We start from the raw sequence: 21,856 nt of genomic DNA, 5'->3' as shown, positions 1-21,856 counted from the left end.
CAGTAACATCACATTGCTAGACTCTACAAGGTCAACCTTCCTGCAGGTTGACAAAACTACCTACTGGATGTGATTTGAAAAGGAACTTCTTGCCCACAGATCTCATTTTCCATGGTCTATTTAGGTGAAAATCCCATTAATGTTGTTTCTTCAGAGCCTCCTGGTGGTGGGTGGGAAGGATATCATGTTACCTGGGATTAGTTTATCTGATTGGCCAATTGTCACATAGATGAGATCAGGGCTCCCAAGTTAAGGCACATAAAATGGGCACGTTTTTCTTTTGAGGAATAGCGAAGAAACGGTTTGTAATTTGGGGCCCAGGCAGAACTTACTGTAGTGTTAGAAGGAAGTCTAGGCAAGGAAGAAGAGGGGGCCACAGGGGAGAGGTGGTGCTGAGAGGGGAGCCAGGGAGTAACACGGCCCTGGAATGAGGAGACAGTCCTGACACTTGTCCTTGTGAAGTTTCTGTTTGAATCAGAACTGTATATCCATACTGGGTTCTTCAGGCCATTTCTTTCTTTGTTGAAGTATCATTGTTTATAATGTTCTGTTAGTTTCTGCTGTACAATGATGTGAATCAGGTATATGTATACATATATCCCCTCCCTCTTGAGCGTCCCTCCTATCTCCCCCCTGATCCCACCCCTCTAGGTCATCACAGAGTGCCAAGCTTAGCTCCCTGTGCTATACAGCAGCTTTCCACTAGCTATTTATTTTACACATGATAATGTATATATGCCAGTCCCAATCTCCCAGTTCATCACACCCTCCCCTTCAGCGCTGTGTCCTCACATCCATTCTCTATGTCTGCATCTCTTTTTCTGCCCTGCAAATGGGTTCATCTTAAGTGAAGCAGAGTATAACAAAGCTACCAGTGCAGTGTCTTATTTTACTTATAGAAAGTACCCAATAAATCCAAACCATGAAAGATTGCATGAAGGAGTTTGAGGGGGAGGATATGGCTGGTAGAAGGGCAGAAGCTCAGTGGAATAAATACAAGTATTCATTCCTAATCTGTGCGTCTCCTATGCTGTTGCTTGCCCAGACCTGGTATGAAGTCAACATAACATCTTTATGGATAGAGGGACTGGAATTGGTGGGTATAGAGGGTGATGGTAACTTGGGGAGTACGATAAATAGGATGGGCTTCCCTTGTAGCTCAGTTGATAAAGAATCTGCCTGCAATGCAGGAGATCCAGGTTCGATTCCTGAGTTGGCAAGATCCCCTGGAGAAGGGAATGCAACCTACTCCAGTATTCTTACCTGGAGAATCCCATGGACAGAGGAGCCTGGCAGGCTACAGTCCATGGGGTTGCAAGAGTCAGACACAACTTAGTGACTAAACTACCACCAGGGAAAGGACATAGGAAGGAGAAGAAAAGAAGCAGTTGAGGGTAGAAGCAAAAGACAGAAGGAATCTCCATAGGTAAAGGGAAGATACAGAAAGAAAAAACATTGGATATTAAAATAATAGTGACAATAAAGCTAATAATAGCTAACACCTATATAAGGTCTGCTGTGTACCAAGGTGCATTGGAAGCACCTCACATGCTGCTGCTGCTGCTGCTGCTGCAAAGTTGCTTCAGTCGTGTCCGACTCTGTGTGATCCCATAGATGGCAGCCCAACGGGCTCCTCTGTCCCTGGGATTCTCCAGGCAAGAACACTGGAGTGGGTTGCCATTTCCTTCTCCAATGCGTGAAAGTGAAGTTGCTCAGTCGTGTCCAACTCTTAGCGACCCCATGGACTGTAGCCTACCAGGCTCCTCCGTCCATGGGATTTTCCAGGCAAGAGTACTGGAGTGGGTTGCCATTGCCTTCTCCAACCTTACATGCATTAACTCCTTAAATTTTCTCAATGATCTTATGAAGCAGATTTATTATTATTATGACTGTCATCCCATTTTACAGACTAAGAAATGGAGGCACAGAGAGTTCAAGTCCCAATTTGATATTTTAAAGCAAAAGATAAGTGATAAAGAGACTGAGTCCTAATACCATTTGACCTCTAGATTTTGTGGTTACATACTTCCCTGGTGGTCCAAGGGTTAAGATCCTGCCTTTTGGTGCAGGTGGTGTGGGTTCAATCCCTGGTAAGGGAGCTAAGGTCCCACATGCCATGGGAAGTGACCAAAAATTTGGGCTTCCTAGACAGTGCTAGTGGTAAAGAACCCGCCTGCCAATGCAGGAGACACAGGTTCTATCCCTGGGTTGGGAAGATCCCCTGGAGGCGGGCATGGCAACCCACTCCAGTACTCTTGCCTAGAGAACCCATGGACAGAGGAGCCTGGCAGGCTACAGTCTATAAGGTTGCAAGAGTCAGACATGACTGGAGAGATTTAGCATGATTAGCAAGCCAATAATGCCCTTTTTTAAAGAGTAAGTTTAAGTCAGGTTTCTGTCCCTTGTAGCCAAAGATTCCTAATTTTAAAAAAAGAAAACCCAACATCTATTAGCTGTTTTTAATGGAGGAGAGACTGGCTTAAGTGCTTTATAGGCACTGTTTTATTTAATCCTGACAACCCAATGCATTAAGTACAGTTATCATTATCCCTATTTTAAAAATGAAGAAACTTAAGCACAGAGAGGTTAAATAACTTACCCAGAGTCATGTAGCTAACAGGTAGCAGAGCTGGGCAATAAACTTCTGCAGTCAGACTTCAGAGTCTTCTCATAACAACTACACCAATCTCTGGTAGACAGACAGTCAGACAGAAGAAGAGACTGTCACCAATCAGCAGTGAACAGCAGAAACTGAGGGTAGCTGAATTCCAAGTGCCCCTTTAATGAATAACCTGATAAAGTTATAGACACCCTTTCATACTTCCAAGAAATCAGCCACTACCCAGGTGAGCAAGTGCTTGGAGGCTCCTTAATCTTAGGAAACTGTAATTTCTGATGACTTGAAACCTTGACTCTCCAGTGAGAAGTCCCTGAGCACTAATAGGAGTTAGCTCTAGAATTTCCTATGCCCAAAGAGACTCCCTTTGAGAGAAGGAATAAGCCATGATGAAGGCATGCATATCTGTAGTTATGGCTTATAATATTTCCTGAAACAGGAGACCAGTAGCATCACATCCTGGGAAGCACCTTCCCAAGGTTCTGAGCCAGCATCCACTGAGCAAAGCCTATATCTGTTCTTGCATGCCTGCAGCTTCTCACTACAATGGAGTCTAGCATCATCCTTACGGCTTCTGGTCAATCCCTATGAGCATTCCTTCTTCTACAAGGATCTTATATACACTTAACTGCTGTAGCCTCACTGCAGAAGGAATTGTGTGTATGTTTTGGTGACTTTGTTGTTTTATTTTCAGTATACATGAAAGCTTGTCTTTTGGGAATAAATATCAGCCGAAGAATGATAGCCTATCCAATTGGGATTCAAACAGTTAAAGATTATAAATGCCTTTCATTGTTTTTATAACTATTAGGAGACTTGCTTGTTAATTTCCAGCTGATTTATATTTTGGTCTCTATTTCTGCATCGATACCATTAAATGCTATGTTAAATAATTTCATATTAAAAATAAAGCTGGAACTTAATCTTCACTTAAGAGGCAAACAATAATTTTTATCAGCCTTTGCAAATGGACCTTGCTTCCCATTCATTAAATGTCTATAAATGTTTGCTAGTTCTTAAAGGTTGAATGATTAAAGGGATAGGAGAGACATGAATTTTAAAAAATCAATCACTGTTTGTAGCTCTATTCCAAAATATATCCTTCACGGCACAGTAGATCTTTCTCCATGAGACTAGTTAATAACAAGCATTCTGCATATTTTATAATTATGTGCACTGCCAGCAGAGTGTAGTCGGATTTATTATACATTTGAGTCCCCAGAATCAGAGCCGTGCCTCCCAGCACCTAACATAACAAATGGCATGGAGGGGTGCTTTATATCGCAGGATGCTGAGTTGGATATTTAAATAGCATACCCAGGAAGTGTTCTGAGTTATAGTCACCCCGCAAGAGGAGCACCATCCAAAGGACATTATGATTTAAGTGTCATGCTCCAAAGCTGGAGCCAGATGCTCACTGAGTCAGAATCAGGATCTATAAGAAAGGGAACGAATAATTGTTCCCATAAAACCCTAGTTGGCTAAGGAGCAGACTGATCAGAAACATTTGTTAGTTCTGGTTGGGTTTTGGGCACACTCCAGTTTTTAGACGTAAGAGGCAATTCATGCCTCTTACGTAAGGCTCATGTTACTTTTTTTTTTTTTTTGAGATCAAGGACATAGTTGGTGGAAGCTTGGGAGAGGGCTCAATCTCTTAAACATCTTTTCTATCTCGATCCTTCAAAGTGTTGGAATGTGTAATTAAAATTAGCTATATGTGGGGAAAGACTCCTTCTCTAGCATAAAAGGATATTCTATAAGTGAAACAGTATTTCTCCCATTCCCACCTTGGAATAAAGAGAGAATGAGCCTTGGTTTTCCACCATATATGTACGTAGTTTGAAGTACAACTTTTGATGCAAATGGATGTGCAATAATTGCTTATATACCACCTTGACTTTTTATACCACTTCTGCCTGGCCATGGGTTATCCTCAAGTTCATTTGAGTTTTTCTGGAACATCTCACAGAAAAATCCAAATGAGCTTGTTGGTCAATCCAATAATATCTATGGATCTGATCACCAAGACTGCTATGATTAACTCTACTTGGTGGGCTTGGAGACATAGGCAACTTACCCAAGGTCTCACACTAGATCAATGTAGAAAGCAGACTAGATTGCAGGTCTCCTGACTTCCAGCCCAATGTTCTTACTACTGAACTATGTTCTCTATAGCCTGTGCTGCCCCTAGTTAATTTACTTTGTGAAAAGTATGTAAATAAATGTCTTGGCTGTTGTTTTCTTTCTCTGTGCTCATGAGTGGGTTCCTCTCCCCACTCCTGTTCCCAGCACCCTCCCATCTTCCAACCCACCTCTATACCATTTAAAAGTCTGTATTTCCTGCTATTATGCAAGAGGGTAAAACATCCAGGGACTTGAGATAAAACTGGGACTTTAGATAAAATTACACTGTGTTCCCTCCAAAATTACTTTGACTCAAAATTACTCCAATAATAAACAGTGGAAAATACAGTGTTAAATACAATCAGTGAATCTAGATGGTCTTCATTGGCATTACTAATTCTTGCATACAAATAAATAATTATACTACCTCCCTTCCAAATTTCAATTTGGACATGCAAAGTCCACTTAGTTCACTGGAGTAGAAAGCAGAAGCCTTTACCAAAGTTGACAATCCACATGGCAATATATAGCCTATGCCTTAAACTCATCTTTATATTGTCTACAATAACTATTTGTACAAAGCTTGGCATGTAGTCAGCTTTTTCATGAGGGCTTCTTAACTGAATGGCTATTCATGACCAGCTTCACATTTCCCTATTACTTTTTATTCCATGAGAATAAAATGCTTGATTTCACCTTATATTGTGATGTGTGAGTCTTTATATACCTCAGTTTATTAAATGGATTCAAGCACACCTCTACTAAAACATAGCAATTACAGAGAAGACCCTAAAGACACTGTGCCCTACAGACTTGCTATAAGTTTGATTCACAGACCAGAAGCCTCAGCACTATCTGGGAGCTTGTCAGAAATGTAGAGTCCACTACAGACCTATGAAATCAGAATCCACATTTACAAGATTCTGATGAGTCACCTGCACAAGAAAGCTTGGGGAACAGTTGTTGGGCCTGTCACCACACACCAAGAGTCACACTGCATATTCCAGTCCACAAACACCTCTTGAGCCGTTCTGGGCTTATTAGGCTCTATTGAGGATATAGAAGAAGGAAAAGACACAATCTTTTCTGAGGACAATATATAATCTAGTCCGAAACTGTGTGCTTTATGTTGCAATAATGCATAGGGAAGTTCAAGTGGGTTGGGTGATTTAGGGAAGCTTTTTGGAAATAGAGTTTTTCACAAGTTACCAGGCAATGTTTGGAGTGGTAAGGGAAACTGGTAACCAGAGCTAATGTTTATCAAGTGCTTCTCTTTGTCAGTCTTAGGTTTCACTTTTTAACATACTAGGTTGGAACTTTTTGGCCAACCCAATATTATCCCACTTATTCTTACATTAGGGCTTCCCAGGTGGCTCAGATGGTAAAGAATCCCCCTGCAATGCAGGAGACCCAGGTTTGATCGCTGGGTGGGGAAGATCCCCTGGAGGAAGAAATGGCAACCCACTCCAGTATCCTTGCCTGGGAAATCCCACAGACAGAGGAGCCTGGTGGGCTACAGTCCATGCAGTTGCAAAGAGTTGGACACAACTGAGCAACTGAGCACTCACACATGCATCCTTACATTAACTTAGTGAGTTAGGTATAGTGTAGTGCCTGAGTACCACGAGCTCTGAAATCAGACACTCTGGGTTTTAATCCTGCCTTTACTATTTACTAGCTGTATGATCACAGGCAGATGTTTAAACTGTGCCTTAATTTCCTTCCCTATAATATGGAGATAATGGTAGTGCCTACCTATGAGACTTCCGTGGTGGCTCAGACAGTAAAGCGTCTGTCTACAATGCGGGAGACCCGGGTTTGAGCCCTGGGTTGGGAAGATCCCCTGGAGAAGGAAATGGCAATCCACTCCAGTACTATTGCCTGGAAAATCCCATGGACAGAGGAGCCTGGTAGGCTACAGTCCATGGGGTTGCAAAGAGTCAGCCACAACTGAGCAACTTCACTTTCACTTTCACCTATGAGGAGGGCACGCATGCTAAATTGCTCTGTTGTGTCCAACTCTTTGTGACCCCATGGACTGTAGCCCACCAGGCTTCTCTGTCCATGGGATTCCCCAGGCAAGAATACTGGAATGGGTTGCCATGCCCTCCTCCAGGGGGCCTTCCCAATGCAGGCACTGGCAGGCAGGTTCTTTACAACTAGCGCCACCTGAGGAAGCGCCATGAAGAGTAAAGGAGTAGATATATATGAAACACTTAGAACAATAACTAGTACATAGTAACTATCCAATACATGTCAGATATTATTATTTCCATTTTATGGATGGGGAGACAGGGTCACAGAGAAACTAAATACCTTTTCCAAAGTCCCACAGCTTGTAAGTGGTAGAGCTAGAACTGGCACACTGCTTTGTATTTGTATTAGAAAGAGAACACTCTTTGTAAAGAATCCACCTTCATAACTGTTCAGTTCAGTTCAGTTCAGTCGCTCAGTTGTGTTTGACTCTTTGCAACCCCATGAATCACAGCATGCCAGGCCTCCCTGTCCATCACCATCTCCCAAAGTTTGCCCAAACTCATGTCCATCGAGTCAGTGATGCCATCCAGCCATCATCCTCTGTCGTCCCCTTCTTCTCCTGCCCCCAATCCCTCCCAGCATCAGAGTCTTTTCCAATGAGTTAACTCTTCGCATGAGGTGGCCAAAGTATTGGAGTTTCAACTTCAACATCAGTCCTTCCAATGAACATCCAGGACTGATCTCCTTTAGGATGGACTGGTTGGATCTCCTTGCAGTCCAAGGGACTCTCAAGAGTCTTCTCCAACACCACAGTTCAAAAGCATCAATTCTTCAGCGCTCAGCTTTCTTTATAGTCCAACTCGCATATCCATACATGACCACTGGAAAAAACATAGCCTTGACTAGAGGGACCTTTGTTGGCAAAGTAATGTCTCTGCTTTTTAATATGCTATCTAGTTGGTCATAACTTTCCTTCCAAGGAGTAAGCGTCTTTTAATTTCATGACTGCAATCACCATCTGCAGTGATTTTGGAGCCCAGAAAAATAAAGTCTGACACTGTTTCCATTGTTTCCCCATCTATTTGCCATGAAGTGGTGGGACTGGTTGCCATGATCTTAGTTTTCTGAATGTTGAGGTTTAAGCCAACTTTTTCACTCTCCTCTTTCACTTTCATCAAGAGAGAGGCTCTTTAGTTCTTCTTCACTTTCTGCCATAAGGGTGGTATCATCTGCATACCTGAGGTTATTGATATTTCTCCTGGCAATCTTGATTCCAGCTTGTGCTTCCTCCAGCCCAGCATTTCTCATGATGTACTCTCCATATAAGTTAAATAAGCAGGGTGACAATATACAGCCTTGACGTACTCCTTTTCCTATTTGGAATCAGTCTGTTGTTCCATGTCCAGTTCTAACTGTTGCTTCCTGATGTGCATACAGATTTCTCAAGAGGCAGGTCAGGTGGTCTGGTATTCCCATCTCCTGAAGAATCTTCCACAGTTTATTGTGATCCATACAGTCAAAGGCTTTGGCATAGTCAATAAAGCAGAAATAGATATTTTTCTGGAACTCTCTTGCTTTTTTGATGATCCAGTGGATGTTGGCAATTTGATCTCTGGTTCCTCTGCCTTTTCTAAAACCAGCTTGAACATCTGGAAGTTCACAGTTCATGTATTGCTGAAGTCTGGCTTGGAGAATTTTGAGAATTACTTTACTAGCATGTGAGATGAGTGCAATTGTGCAGGAGTTTGAGCATTCTTTGGCATTGCCTTTCTTTGGGATTGGAATGAAAACTTAGCTTTTCCAGTCCTGTGGCCACTGCTGAGTATTCCAAATTTGCTGGCATATTGAGTGCAGCACTTTCACAGCATCATCTTTCAGGATTTGAAATAGCTCAACTGGAATTCCATCACCTCCACTAGCTTTGTTCGTAGTGATACATACCTTTAAATGTCCCCCCAGAGTGAGAGGAAGAAAGCCATCCTAAACCCAAACTTCTGAAATGACCTGTGAACCAAATCCTGCTGTGGATGCTGGGCCTATGCAAGAATTAGACAGTTAGCTGGAAATGTTTGTTGTGATGTCTTCATATAAGTGTCAAGCAAATGTCACCATTGGAAACAAAGTTCATAAAAAACTTTCGGTTTTTAACAACTGGGTATGGCTTTACCCAACAATTCATACTCTTCTGCCTGGATAACTTTATAACCAGTGACAGGAGCTTCCTAGATAGCTGACAAGAGTCTGGGTACAGGCTGTCCCCAAGGCCCAGAATCAAGGGATTGGGCTCTGATGAGTGCATGTTGTGATTAACAGAGTTCCTATATAAACCACACCTTCAAAAGACAGATTGTAAGTGTTCAGGATGGTTTGGAATCATGTTTTAGTTATGGAATCAGATGTTACTAGACTAGAGAATAGATTTTGGTTCTTTTTTACCTAGGTTCTTGTTCAGAGAAGATGAATGTGGTGTTAAAATTGGGGTAAGCTCTCTTCCCTGCGACCTTGAGTCAGTCAGTAGCCTTCTTCGGACCCTGGCCTCCATATATGTGAAAGAAGACTAATTGGATGGTCTTTAAATTCTTTTCAACCACAATATATTCTTTACAGTTTTGAAAGCATCTTTCATCCACACCCATTTTCTCCTCCTCAGTCTCTAGTGAGGTAGAAAGAGCACAGGCTTTGAAACCAGTCCTGGGATTGCCTTCTTGCTCCCCCAACACTTAGAAGCTGGGTGATGTTGGCCAAAACATGTTCCTCTCTGGGGCCTTGATTTCTTCTTAGATATAATAATATTGCTAGCAACACCAGCAAAACATGTTCTAATACTGACATCTTTTCCTGTAAATCAGAAGTTTCCACTGAGGAGCTTTAATCTTTTGAAAAGGTCAGAGAAAGGCTAGTGGAGTAGCTATTTCAAAGGTAATGGCTTTCCCCTTGGCAATTCCATCCTCTGTCTAAACCTAAAAGGACAAATGTCCAATATTACACACCTGGGATTTCTCTCTGATGGCCTGGGTGCCCAGGGACTGTTTTCAATTCCACTTTTCAAGCATAAAATTTCTACAGCCAACCCTTCACTATTTTGTCACCTTTGAAGGGTCTCCTACTTTCAAGGACTGCTAGAGAATTCCTTTAAACTCCAATTAATCATTGGAGAAGAAAATGGCACCCCACTCCAGTACTCTTGCCTGGAAAATCCCATGGACAGAGGAGCCTGGTAGGCTGCAGTCCATGGGGTCGCTAAGAGTCAGACATAACTGAGTGACTTCGTTTTCACTTTTCACTTTCATGCATTGAAGAAGGAAATGGCAACCCACTCCAGTATTCTTGCCTGGAGAATCCCGGGGGTGGAGGAGCCTGGTGGGCTGCCATCTATGGGGTCACACAGAGTCGGACACAACTGAAGCGACTTAGCAGCAGCAGTAGCCTATTAATCACAGTTCATTGAGACTTTATTCAGATATACACTGTGGCACCTTGAAAGAAAGGGAGGCTGCGGGATCCAGCAAGGGTGGGTCCAGGCTCCTGACTAATCACACGGGAAGCACAGTTGCTCAGGAGTAACTGGCAGGACCCCGGTTTGTCACCTGACCAACCACACATCATCAAATCACTTACTTGTTTTCAGAGAAGCACTTTGGTCCAGGTAAGAGGGCTTCATTCTCCCTAGTCAGAGACTGTTCAGAGAAATAAAAGGACACTTCCAAGTAGTTTTTGTCATCATGGTTTGGGTGACAATGTGCTGTAATACGGGAAAAGATATTAAGTTGAATTAAATTGTATAATTCATCTGCTGGCACATCTGCTGGGAACAGTCTGTCATCATTTATGAGAGTCACATGCTTTACTATTGAAACGTGTATCTGGGAAGATGTTGTGGTTAAAGATCCATCTCTTTCCCTGAAATTCCATCCATGCTTAATGCTTTGCATGACTGATTTCAGGCAGGGTCCGTACTGATCTAGTGCCACTCTTTGCAATAAGGCCATAGCTCTTTGGACCCACAACCTTGACCACTCTACCCCAACTTCTAACTGCCAGGCCCCAGGAGCACTCTGACTTGCTTCTGGCACTTCCTCTGCAGGGAGACTCTCCCATAACCCCAGAGGCCTCAGTTTTAGTGCTAAGCCCAAGGAGAATCCAATGGATGCATACCATGTATCTGCCCTCATTTCAGGTTCCAAAATAACATCTAGCTCTCTTCTGATAGGAAAATCAGATCAGGGTCTGATGGGTCAGAATCTTCAAATAGCCAGAATTTCTGCCTAGAGTTTTTAGGAAAGAAATGAGTAATTTGAAAAAAAAAAAGAAAAGAAAAGAAGGGGGAGGGTATGGAATTAATTGGGAGTTTGCAATTGACATATATATACCAGTGATACTATGTATAAAATAGATAACTATTGAGAGCCTACTGTATAGCTCAGAGAATCCCACTCTCATTCTGTGACAACCTAAATGGGAAGGAAATCCAAAAAAGAGAAGGTATATGTATCCCTATAACTGACACATTTTGCTGTACGGTAGAAACTAACACAGCACTGTAAAGTAATTGTACTTCAATGAACATTTTTAAAAAACACTAGGTGATATTAGAGATTTAGTAAAAGTGACCATTTCCTTGGGCTGCTCCAGGGTCAGCACACATTTGGCAAACTGCTTCTAACTTTCAATTTCCCCATTCCTGGGGCAAGGAATATCTCTGTTCAGAATGATGACCTCAGATACTGCAAAATCTTTTGGCGCCAAGAAAGATTCTACAGTATTCACTTGGTTATATTTATTAAAGAAGAGTGGCTTTACAGGCATTCGAGACATTTCAGTAGCATTTCAATAACAGCAACAAGGACTTTCCATCAAGCACTTAGGTACCCAGAAAATTCCATACACATTACTGGAAGGCACTTTTCCCCTCCCCCTCTTCTACAGTTCTTCGAGCATGATGCCACATTCCCCTCCAGCCCTTAGTGTGTGCCTCTGTAAAATAAAAAGCTTAGATTAGATATCTAAAATTGCTTCGCATACTGATGCTCCGAGATTATGTCATCTCTGTGATCTTTTGCATGGCCTCGGCATTTTCGGCATTATGTGTAATTCTAGCAGGATCTACCTCCAAGGAAAATAGTTCCTCTGAGGGTCCCAGTCTCACTCACTGACTCTCAAGTACCAAAAGCAAAGGAGGCAGGCTGAGGACTCAGCCCAAGTTGACCAAGGGCAGAGGTTTTGCTGATCCCATCTGTGGAAGTCGGTCAGAGTCACTTTGATGGCTGATGAGGCCAACTACCATGTCAGAACAAAAATCCATCTGACAAGCACAGAAATATTAATGACAGAATTAAATCAAGGAAAATTTGGCAACTGCTTTCAAGACGGTATACTGGCCTAGAGCTAGTTTGAAATTAAGTTTGTATTATTAATTGAAAAGCAAGAAGAGACTCTTGGAATAAATCAGATAAAATAAATAAAGAGAAGATTTTACTTACTGTCAATAATGCCACAGGCAATCTCGGGATTTGGTGGCAGTCTTAACAAAAAATGCCTTATCTTCTTTAGATTTTCTCTGCCTACTCTCAGCAGGTTCAAAACGCATATCTGGTCCTCTCTTCCCTAAATGGTAATAATATAAAGCTTCAATGACAAAAAAAGAGAACCTTGAAAGTTCTAGAATATTAAATATTTCTGAGGACATAACTCAGTCCCCAAATAAATCTAGCACCTGGTACTTCCTCCCATAAGAAAAACTTGCTCTTAGAAGCTTGCCTACACCACAGTCAGCAAACTTGGGATTTAGGCTTCTTGGATTCAGGCTTCTTCTAAGAAAAACTCTGTTTCAAATGAAGTTTACACCTGATGACCTACTTGTGAACTCACACCCACCCAAACACAAAGTAAAACTCTGCTGCCAATTCTGACTACTGGAGAGTGACTTGTTCCAGTTACTGAAGAGTGTGATGCCAAGACTTGGAAACTAATAAAACAAAGCAAAAAATAAACAAGACCAAGAAATCAGAAAAAATGATTGCGTGAGTACCATATTGTCTGTATAAGATCTATATCCCAACATAAAGATTTTCTGCTGCTGCTGCTGCTGCTAAGTCACTTCATTCGTGTCCGACTCTGTGTGACCCCATAGACGGCAGCCCACCAGGCTCCACCGTCCCTGGGATTCTCCAGGCAAGAACACTGGAGTGGGTTGCCATTTCCTTCTCCAGTGCATGAAAGTGAAAAGTGAAAGTGAAGTTGCTCAGTTGTATCCAACTCTTCGTGACCCCATGGACTGCAGCCCACCAGGCTCTTATGCCCATGGGATTTTCCAGGCAAGAGTACTTGGAGTGGGTTGCCATTGCCTTCTCCTACACAGATCCAAAAGATACTTCTTATACCAAGAATAAACACTTTGATAGACTTGTCTCCTGTGTCACTCTTGTCCAATGAGAAGGGGTAGTTATCTACAATACCAATACTGCTTTGGAGTGTGACCATTAGCATCCATTTTTACTTAACTATTTTCCCCAAATCTCAAACATCTTCTATTTACTGTCCATTTATCTTTTAAACCTGATAGCCACCCCCTCTGCACTAGGGAAGACTTAGGAGAGGGCAATTCTGCATAGGTGAGTATCTTGCAAAGTCTGAGAGATGAGTGTGGAGAGAGTTGCGAGTACAAGGTGCACAATAAGTACTGGGCTGACCAAAAAGTCCATATGGAGTTTTCTGTAAGCTGTTAAACAAAAACCCAAATGAACTTTTTGGCCAACCCAATACTATAAGAAACTGGGATGGTTCCCATTTCCTTGAGCACCAAGTCTTTATATTTAAATTCATTCCCACCTCATGTAGACACATTCTACTACCAAGTATAAAAAAGATTCTAAAATTAAATACAAGTATTTTAAGAGTATTCACTATTCGATACTATTCACACCTTGGCTTCCCAGTCTCTACTGCAAATGATGGAGGAGAATAACTTTGAAGATCAGGTAGACTGGATGGCTGCAGATGGGAGGCCGAGGGAAGCAGGGCTGGGTAGACTAAAAGGCCTACTGAGACCTCCACTTTATCATTTTGTTAGGAGTCATTTATGTTAATGTTCTTGGACTATTCTGTCTGAATAAGGCACATTGTAATAGATCCACAGATTGATCATTCAACAACCTGAGGTCTATTTTGAAAGATGGAGTTTAAGTTCTTTTTTTATTCATCCCTTGGGTACACAGATATTTCAAAGGCAAGTGCTAGACATATCTGTTGGGCATGTCAGGCTAATTGGCCAGTTTGATCTGTAATATTATACAGTCACTACTCTCTGGCTTTATCTAAGGCTTTATGCTTCCCTTTGTCACCAGATCACAAACTGACCAGATATCATACATCAAATACAAGACTCAGAGAGCAGAACAAATGACATTCTTCCCTGTAGGAAGGAAGGGAGTAAACTAACATTGAATGAGACCTACTATGTGCTAGGCACTGTGCCAGGAATTTTTACATGCACCATCTAAAGCAAGTTCTATACTGGCAGCAGGATTGATCTATTTGAAGAATAGATGGTTCTTGGGAGAGGAGAAGAAAAGGAAGGTGTTGTATATGGGGATCAACAAACCCAACAGCAGTATATTGATCCAAGAAGGACCACCAGAGTATCAGAGGATTTACCTTCCTGAAAGACACCAACATTCTCAGCCAGCTAAATATAGGATATTAAGAGGCTTGGGGAAAGATGCGTAGCTTTGGAAATAACCACATTTCAAGTAAGCCACACTGAGCTTGCTTGGCCCTCCAGAGAAGAGGAACCTGGGGTTGAACCAACACACATGTACCTATCCAGCTCTGCCCACGTATCTACCACCTTCAGATAACCCTCTCTCAGGCCTGCGGGCACAAGCTTATCACACAACATTTCCTGAAAAGAATTCTTCTCTGGGGACTCTGGCAGAAGGCGAGGCAGGATGCTTTGTGTATCCTCGGGCCTTCAGGTGACAAGCTAATGCCCCAAGCTTGGAGCCAGGGGAAGCTTGTCTAAGTGTGTGACCTAGAAGGGTCATGGCTTCACTTCTTTTCTAATTAAGATAATTAACCTCCTCTGCTTGTTCATTCTGTTCCAATCCAAACAGCTCAAATTAAACTGGCACAGGGGACTGTTAGGCTCTAGGGACAGGAAACAGTTTACAAGGCTTTCATCTCCAAGCAGCCACCATCAAGGCAAAGTAAGGACAAAGACCTCACAGCATCTTCACTCCTGAAATAACCTTGGGATGCTTTGAGGACCACCTTCAAATTGAATCAACACAGATATCCCATCAGCTATAAGATTTTGCATAGCTCCATAGCACTTGCTGACTAAATTGGGGCTGGGGTTAGAGGGGGGATGCTGATAGCATTTCTCTTTTTATCTTCATGGTTTTATGGTTGGTTCCAGTATTCTTGCCTTGGAAATCCCATAGACAGAGGAGGCTGGCAGGCTGCAGTCCATGGGGTTGTAAGAGTCAGACATGACTGAGCAACTGAAGCAAAACCAAGGAAAACAAAAACTGAATAGCTCAAGTTGGTCAGATTTGATGTGGGAGATTTGTGGAATCTGTTGTTTCTCAATGACCACTGGAGGCAAAACTTGTGGAGTTTTTCAAAAACTGGAATTGAATAGCAGCATTTCACCTAGAATAGAGACACAACCGAGGGGTAACAATACTGCCCTGCTTCCTCTGGTGGCTTGAACTCCCCATTCCCTACCTCTGAGCAGGTTGGAGCATCCCATCATGAAAATATAACCTCAATGCTGTCTAGGCTGATAGGACTAGGCACAGTCCTCAAGATCTTTTGTTCCTCCTGACTGCAGGATTTAGTCTGAGGTCTATCCTACACGCAGCCCTTCACACCTGTATGGGAAAGCACAACGCTCTATATTTAGTCTCCTTTCCAAGAACTCTTTGGCTACAGCCCTTCTTATCAGGTGGCTCCAATACTTTGGCCACCTGATGCGAAAACCCAACTTATTGGAAAAGACCCTGATGCTGGAAAAGATTGAGGGCAGGGGGAGAAAGGGACAGCAGAGGGTGAGATGGTTGGATGGCATTATTGACTCAATGGACATGAGTTTGAGCAAACTCTAGGAGATAGTGAAGGACAGGGAAGCCTGGCATGCTGCAGTGCATGGGGTCGCAAAGAGTCAGACACAACTGAGCAACTAAACAACAACAAAAGCCCTGTGAGTCACCATGGCTGATGGGAAAGTGACAACAAGAGAGTCACAGATGAGATCAGGCTGCCCATTTGGACTAAGTACTAAAGAGCTCCTTCCAGCCCAGGAATGCTAGCATTTTCCCTGGGTCTGCCCAGTAGATGAGAACCCTGACTTGCTACTCAGTATGTCAGAGCCATCAGCATAAATTTCTCAGCGTGTTGTCAACAGGCTTGTCCTGGGCCTAGGCTGAGTAAGTGAGTCTATCTCCAACTTCTGTCAGTTCATACCCTTGTCCCCTCCTAGCCCTACACTGTTCACTTCCCATCCGTTACCTCCATTGAAACCTGGGCTTTCCCTCCTGAATCATCCAGCTGTGCTAACCATCCAATGTGTGGTTCTTGGTAGATAAGGACCAATAATAAGGACCAGACTAGTATGTCTTAAGTTGTGGTGTGATTACAAATCACCTGGGATCCTTGTTAAAATGCAGATTCTGATTCATTTAAGTCGAGTGTGGGACCCAAGATTCTGCATTTTTAACAAGCAGCCTTGGTAGTGCCTGGTGTTGCTATCCAAGGACCATACTTGAAGCAGCAAAGATGTCAGTGCAGCATCTTCAGGATCTTCTGTCATTGATATGCCGGACCAGGAGTCACACTTTAAATAGCAGGGACAGATACCATCTTCTGAATGAGCTACACACCTGTATGCTTGGAGGAGACTGCATCCTCTCTTTTCGGCAATTAATGATAGCATCCTTTTATATTGAGGCTAAAACAATCCTTTAGTGTAACCAGAGCTGTGCAGAGGGTGTGGCAAATGTGGACCTTGGCATAGACTATTTTTCTTGGGACCTGGGTTACTTGAATGAGCCTTCCTGGGCACCTGCCCTGTTTCCTGAAGTCAATCGTGCAGGCCAAACTCATTTGGGGTCCAGCCACTCCAGTCATCGCATCCACTTTCACAGTGGCTCTGGATGGCTGCTACTGCCATATCACTCATGCTGTGATCTGCATCAGTGGTTAAGACAACGGAAACAGCTACATCATCCAAGGCAAAATCCATTTATTTCATGCTGGAAAAAACAATCTTCTATCCAAGTGGGGCCAGTTAAGTTCTGGGCAGTTGCCATAGCTCTAAGGTTATAGGAAATCTGCCTTTTGTACTATCGAGCTCCCCAGTGGAGAGTAATGTACCCCCTTGAGGAGGCCCCAGGTATCATTAGCACATTAATGCCATGCTGGACAGAGCAAGTCCATTTCTCCTCAGAGGCATAGGGTGGCTAACTCCTGGGGTTGTTAAAATATAACTTTGCTGGAGAAGTTCCCTGCCTTGTTTCTCCCTCTCCCAAAGAAATTCCTGAATCCTTTCCTCCTCAGCATTGCTGCTGATTGTGTGCTTTGCTCAAAATAAACCTTAAAGACTATTTGCATTTGGTTTAGGGGATGGTCTGTTACACCAATATTTGCTGAGCTAAACACTGCAGATGGAAAGGTTCCCCTAAGAAGATTCCAGAGCATTGTGATTATGTGGTTTTGATCCAAAATATAAACATGTTTGATGGCCTAAGGGGGTTGTCAAACAGTGTTTTGAAACACACTGGCAAGTTTAAGATGGTTTTAAAAGCAAGCCTACTTGAGGATCCAGAAAGGACCCACACCTACACTCCCTGATAGTGGCATGGGCACGAGTCTAGCTGGACTGGCCCATTGCCGGCTCTGGTGGGGTCTTCAAGCCAAAGAAATGTTTATCATTAACTGTTTCCCTCTTGTCCACTGCCGCTGCCCTCTTAAGCTAGTTACTTACATCTCTTGGAGAGTTTAGTAAATACTTTCATCTGCACAGTACCCTACAACTCCATGTTTCTTTTAAAATGATACAGAAGACCTAGCACAGAAGCCAGTGGGATTAAATTTCCAGCCAAGAGGAACTCGCTCAGCCATTTTGATACATCTGTCACTGAGCACTTTGCCTAAATGAGCACAGAAGCTTTCTGCGCATGGTTGACTAGTCCCTCCACTAACCCAATCATTATGATGACTAGCTACATGGTTCCTAATTAGATTCATTTTATTCAAATACATTTTTAGCCAGTGCAGTTTCCCAACAGTTCATTAGTAGAGTCGGCATCTGAACTCTTACTCTCCCTCTATAAACCTCCCAGATTGTAGTTAGCTGAAGCACTCCTAAATTCAGTCATAGCCATATGTTTGTTCATCCTTTGCAACTAGTTACAGCAGTGGGGTATATATCCTGGCTAAATGAAGTCAAGGCCATGGCTTCGATGGCTGTTTGGACCAATTAGCTTTCTTCTAGTCCACAGACTCTTCCCTCCATCTTGGCCAGCCAACATTCTTAATAATCTCTACCTTTGGTGTCAAAGGAGAGTGGCTCTAATAGTGGGGCTGACTTTATTTTCATCTCTTTGTTACTCTCATAGCTGTAGCCAAAGGGTCAATTTTCAAGTGAAACACAAATTAGGGACCATGAGGGTATATGAGCAGAAATGTTTAGAAAGAAATTTTCTGTATCTGTTCCTCTTTGATCTTATCTTCCTTTTCTCTAAGTCTCAGCCTCCATTTGCCTATTATCAGAATAGAATGCTCTTGATCCATCCTCCAAACTATCTGACAATACCTATTTCTATGATCCTAAAGTGTTAGAAAGTATTAGTCGCTCAGTTGTGTCTGTGACTGTTTGCAATCACAGGGACTATAGCCCGCCAGGCTCCTCTGTCCATGAATTCTCCAGGCAAGAATACTGGAGTGGGTAGCCTTTCCCTTCTTCAGGGGACCTTCCCAACCCAGGGATTGAACCCAGGTCTCCTGCATTGCAGGCAGATTCTTTACCAGCTGAGCCTCAAGGGAAGCCCAAGAATACTGGAGTGGGTAGCCTTTCCCTTCTTCAGGGGATCTTCCCAACCCAGGGATTGAAGTCAGGTCTCCTGCATTGTAGGCAGATTCTTTACCATCTGAGCCACAAGGGTCCCCTCAAAATAGAATATTGAAGAAACTGAGTCTCAGAATGGGAAAGGAACAACCACGTGCTCATCCAATTGAATAAGCCTCTCAAGACTTTCTTAGAAGATAAATCCTAGATTTCAAGCAAGTTGAAACATTTATAATACCTCCTCTGACTTTATCCTATGGGCCAAGAAAAACTTTTGAAGGTTTTTGAGAGTGAGCATGGCTATGACATAATCAAAAGAGAGAAGGTTAAAGTGAGCAGTTTGGATGTAAGGGGAAGGATGGTTGCAGTTAGCCCGAGTAAATACGAAATAACTTTAAAATAACTGGTAGTAATGGGAATGTAAAGGGGAAGACACAGAAAGAATGAACTAATTTGACTTTATTTTTGCCCAGGGCAATGGAAGAGTCAAAGATAATGCTCAGATTTGATAACTAGAAAATAAGACAGAAATAGGGAAGTTAGGAAAAGCAAAAACAGCTGCTTTGGAGGCAGGGGGCACAAACAATGATAAAACCCACCCAGCCTAGTAACATCAGCTCAGCTCCCAAAGTGGTGATTAACTCATGAGAGATATGCCATTATCCAGAGTACTCTGCCTGTGTTTCTGTTGAGCATTCACTTACATTTTGACTGTCCAGTATGCATCCTAGTGGGCCTGAAATATCCTGGGGTGTCCTCAGGTAGTTAGTTGTACAAAAGTGTGTTCTAGAGTCCTCCTTGTCATGGAGAAACACTTAGAAAAAGGTATGATTTCGTCTTTCCTGGGCAACTGCACAGAGTAATTTCAGCCACTGCTGAGGAAAAAGAAGAGTATGAGCTTGGAAGCCAAACCTGAGTATAGATGCCAGCTCCAAAATTTACCAGTTATCTGCTTTTATTCATAAACATGTGCCTCTGTGAGACTCTATTTCCTAATCTGTTAACTGGGAATAACTACCTCTGCTTAGGGTTGTTGGGAGGATTAAATATAATAATGTGTATAAGTGCTTAGCACTGTGCCCAGCCCAAAGTAGTCATTCAATGAATGTTAGCTCATACTCCTGTCCCAAACTTGGCAGCAAAAGTAAAGGGGCCTTAATTTAAAATCTGAGAAATGGGAGTACAAAATTTATACATAACAGTAACCCCCAAAAATATATTATTCCAACGATGATTTAAAGATATCATACCATCATCTCTGAGAGATAGTGGTCACCTCCTATACCCTAAGTTTCTCAAGCCAATAGAGAATGGGTATGAGAGTTTGGAACCTTCATTTCCCTCCGTTTCAATCCGATGACCTGTTTGGTGAGATATGTTTTGAGCTAAGTTTTAATGAATGGTTAAGGTAAAGGGTGTATGGGATGGGGAGGAGGGTTTTCTAGGTGTCTAGAACAGCCAGAGTTCATCACTGAAAATTGAAGTTGCTAGAGAAGGCCATGCTCTGATGAGGATGAGTTAAGCCAGGGGTTTGAAGCCTGTGTAGATTACAGTGGGCCCCAGCAGAAAATGGGAATCCCAGCCACATTTGAGGGAGAAGATGTGCTCTAACATTCAACCTTTCTAGTAAAATCTTGGCTCTTCCATGCAAAAGTGTTCAGCGAAGGAGCAGAGCCCTTAAAAAGGTCACAGAAGTCTTGTAGGCAAATCTACAAGGGCTATTCATAAAGATTTTCTTGTTGGATTTTAGCTTTTACTCAATACCAAAATGAATCTTTGTTGAGAAAATGCAGCAGAAACATCATTTTACCTTAATACTGAAAGTTAAATCATGAAAAGGGTTATGGTTATGTTCAAGTTGGGATCTACCCCTGGGTAAACCATTTTCTCTCTCTGGACTTCAGCTTCTCTTTCGTACAATGCAGAGACTGGGACCATTGCTAAATTCTGGCTCTCATGTTTGAGAATTCTAAGAGACATCAGAGAATTCTGGAAACTTAAAGCCACCTAACTTCTCTGCAGCTTAGGCAACATTCAGTCACTCTTCCTGGAGCCCAAGTCCTGTAACCTCCTCCATACTTCTAAATCCACCCTCAGACCCCCATTGGAAAAGCTCAATTGAAGAAAACAGTCAAAATGAGTTGATCTTGGTGATATCTTTATAATGTGTGCTTCTTTTTTTTAGTATGGGAAGGCACATGAAAATGCTTATTTACCTTGTAAGTTTTGCACATCCCATTTTGAGTGTTTCCCAAACACTTTTTAGACTACAGTATTAAGTCAAAGGAAACTTTTTTCCTCAAGTGAAAAGCATGTTCTCCGTTGTCCTTCAGGACTGTATACATTCATCCTTCTGTATCGTCTAGGCAAAATCTTGCCCTTAATATTACCTTTGACAGCCTTCCAATTGTATCAGGATTAGCTACAGTCCTTTGCAATAAGACAGCCATTTTGCTTTTTTACATTTCTTTTTCTTGGGGATGGTCTTGATTCCTGTCTCCTGTACGATGTCACGAACCTCTGTCCATAGTTCATCAGGCACTCTGTCTATCAGATCTAGTCCCTTAAATCTATTTATCACTTCCACTGTATAGTCATAAGGGATTTGATTTAGGTCATACCAGAATGGTCTAGTGGTTTTCCCTACTTTCTTCAATTTCAGAATTTGGCCATAAGGAGTTCATGATCTCAGCCACAGTCAGCTCCCGGTCTTGTTTTTGCTGACTGTATAAAGCTTCTCCATCTTTGGCTGCAAAAAATATAATCAATCTGATTTTGGTGTTGACCATCTAGTGATGTCCATTTGTAGAGTCTTCTCTTGTGTTGTTGAAAGAGGGTGTTTGCTATGACCAGTGTGTTCTCTTGGCAGAACTCTATTAGCCTTTGCCCTGCTTCACTCTGTACTCCAAGGCCAAATTTGCATGTTACTCTAGGTGTTTCTTGACTCCCTACTTTTGCATTCCAGTCCCCTATAATTAAAAGGCCTTACAAATAGCTGTGAAAAGAAGGGAAGCAAAAAGCAAAGGAGAAAAGGAAAGATATAAGCATCTTAATGCAGAGTTCCAAAGAAT

General features: G+C 42.4%; 1 protein-coding gene and 1 long non-coding RNA gene across 13 annotated transcripts in view; one reads left to right on the top strand and one right to left on the bottom strand.

The window, feature by feature from the left end:
• GRIA3 (glutamate ionotropic receptor AMPA type subunit 3) overlaps nt 1-21,856 on the top strand; it is a 310,057-nt gene that overhangs the window by 114,680 nt on the left and 173,521 nt on the right. The gene's annotated exons all lie outside the window — the stretch shown is intronic.
• Nucleotides 11,471-21,856, bottom strand: part of LOC147341489 (uncharacterized) — a 268,296-nt gene continuing 257,910 nt past the window's right edge. For all 4 annotated transcript variants that reach the window (XR_015159102.1, XR_015159099.1, XR_015159103.1 and 1 more), the window contains 2 exons: nt 12,199-12,322; nt 11,471-11,692 (listed from right to left, as the gene is read on the bottom strand). This is a non-coding gene — a long non-coding RNA (uncharacterized LOC147341489). The remainder of the gene's footprint in view (nt 11,693-12,198; nt 12,323-21,856) is intronic.

Source organism: Bos grunniens, chromosome X (genome assembly GCF_055505025.1).
Source record: "Bos grunniens cultivar Pamir isolate PY7600 chromosome X, Bosgru_T2T1.0, whole genome shotgun sequence".
Lineage (NCBI taxonomy): Eukaryota > Metazoa > Chordata > Mammalia > Artiodactyla > Bovidae > Bos > Bos grunniens.
Note: the sequence above shows the minus strand (reverse complement) of the source record. Positions and strands in the feature narration are given on the sequence as shown.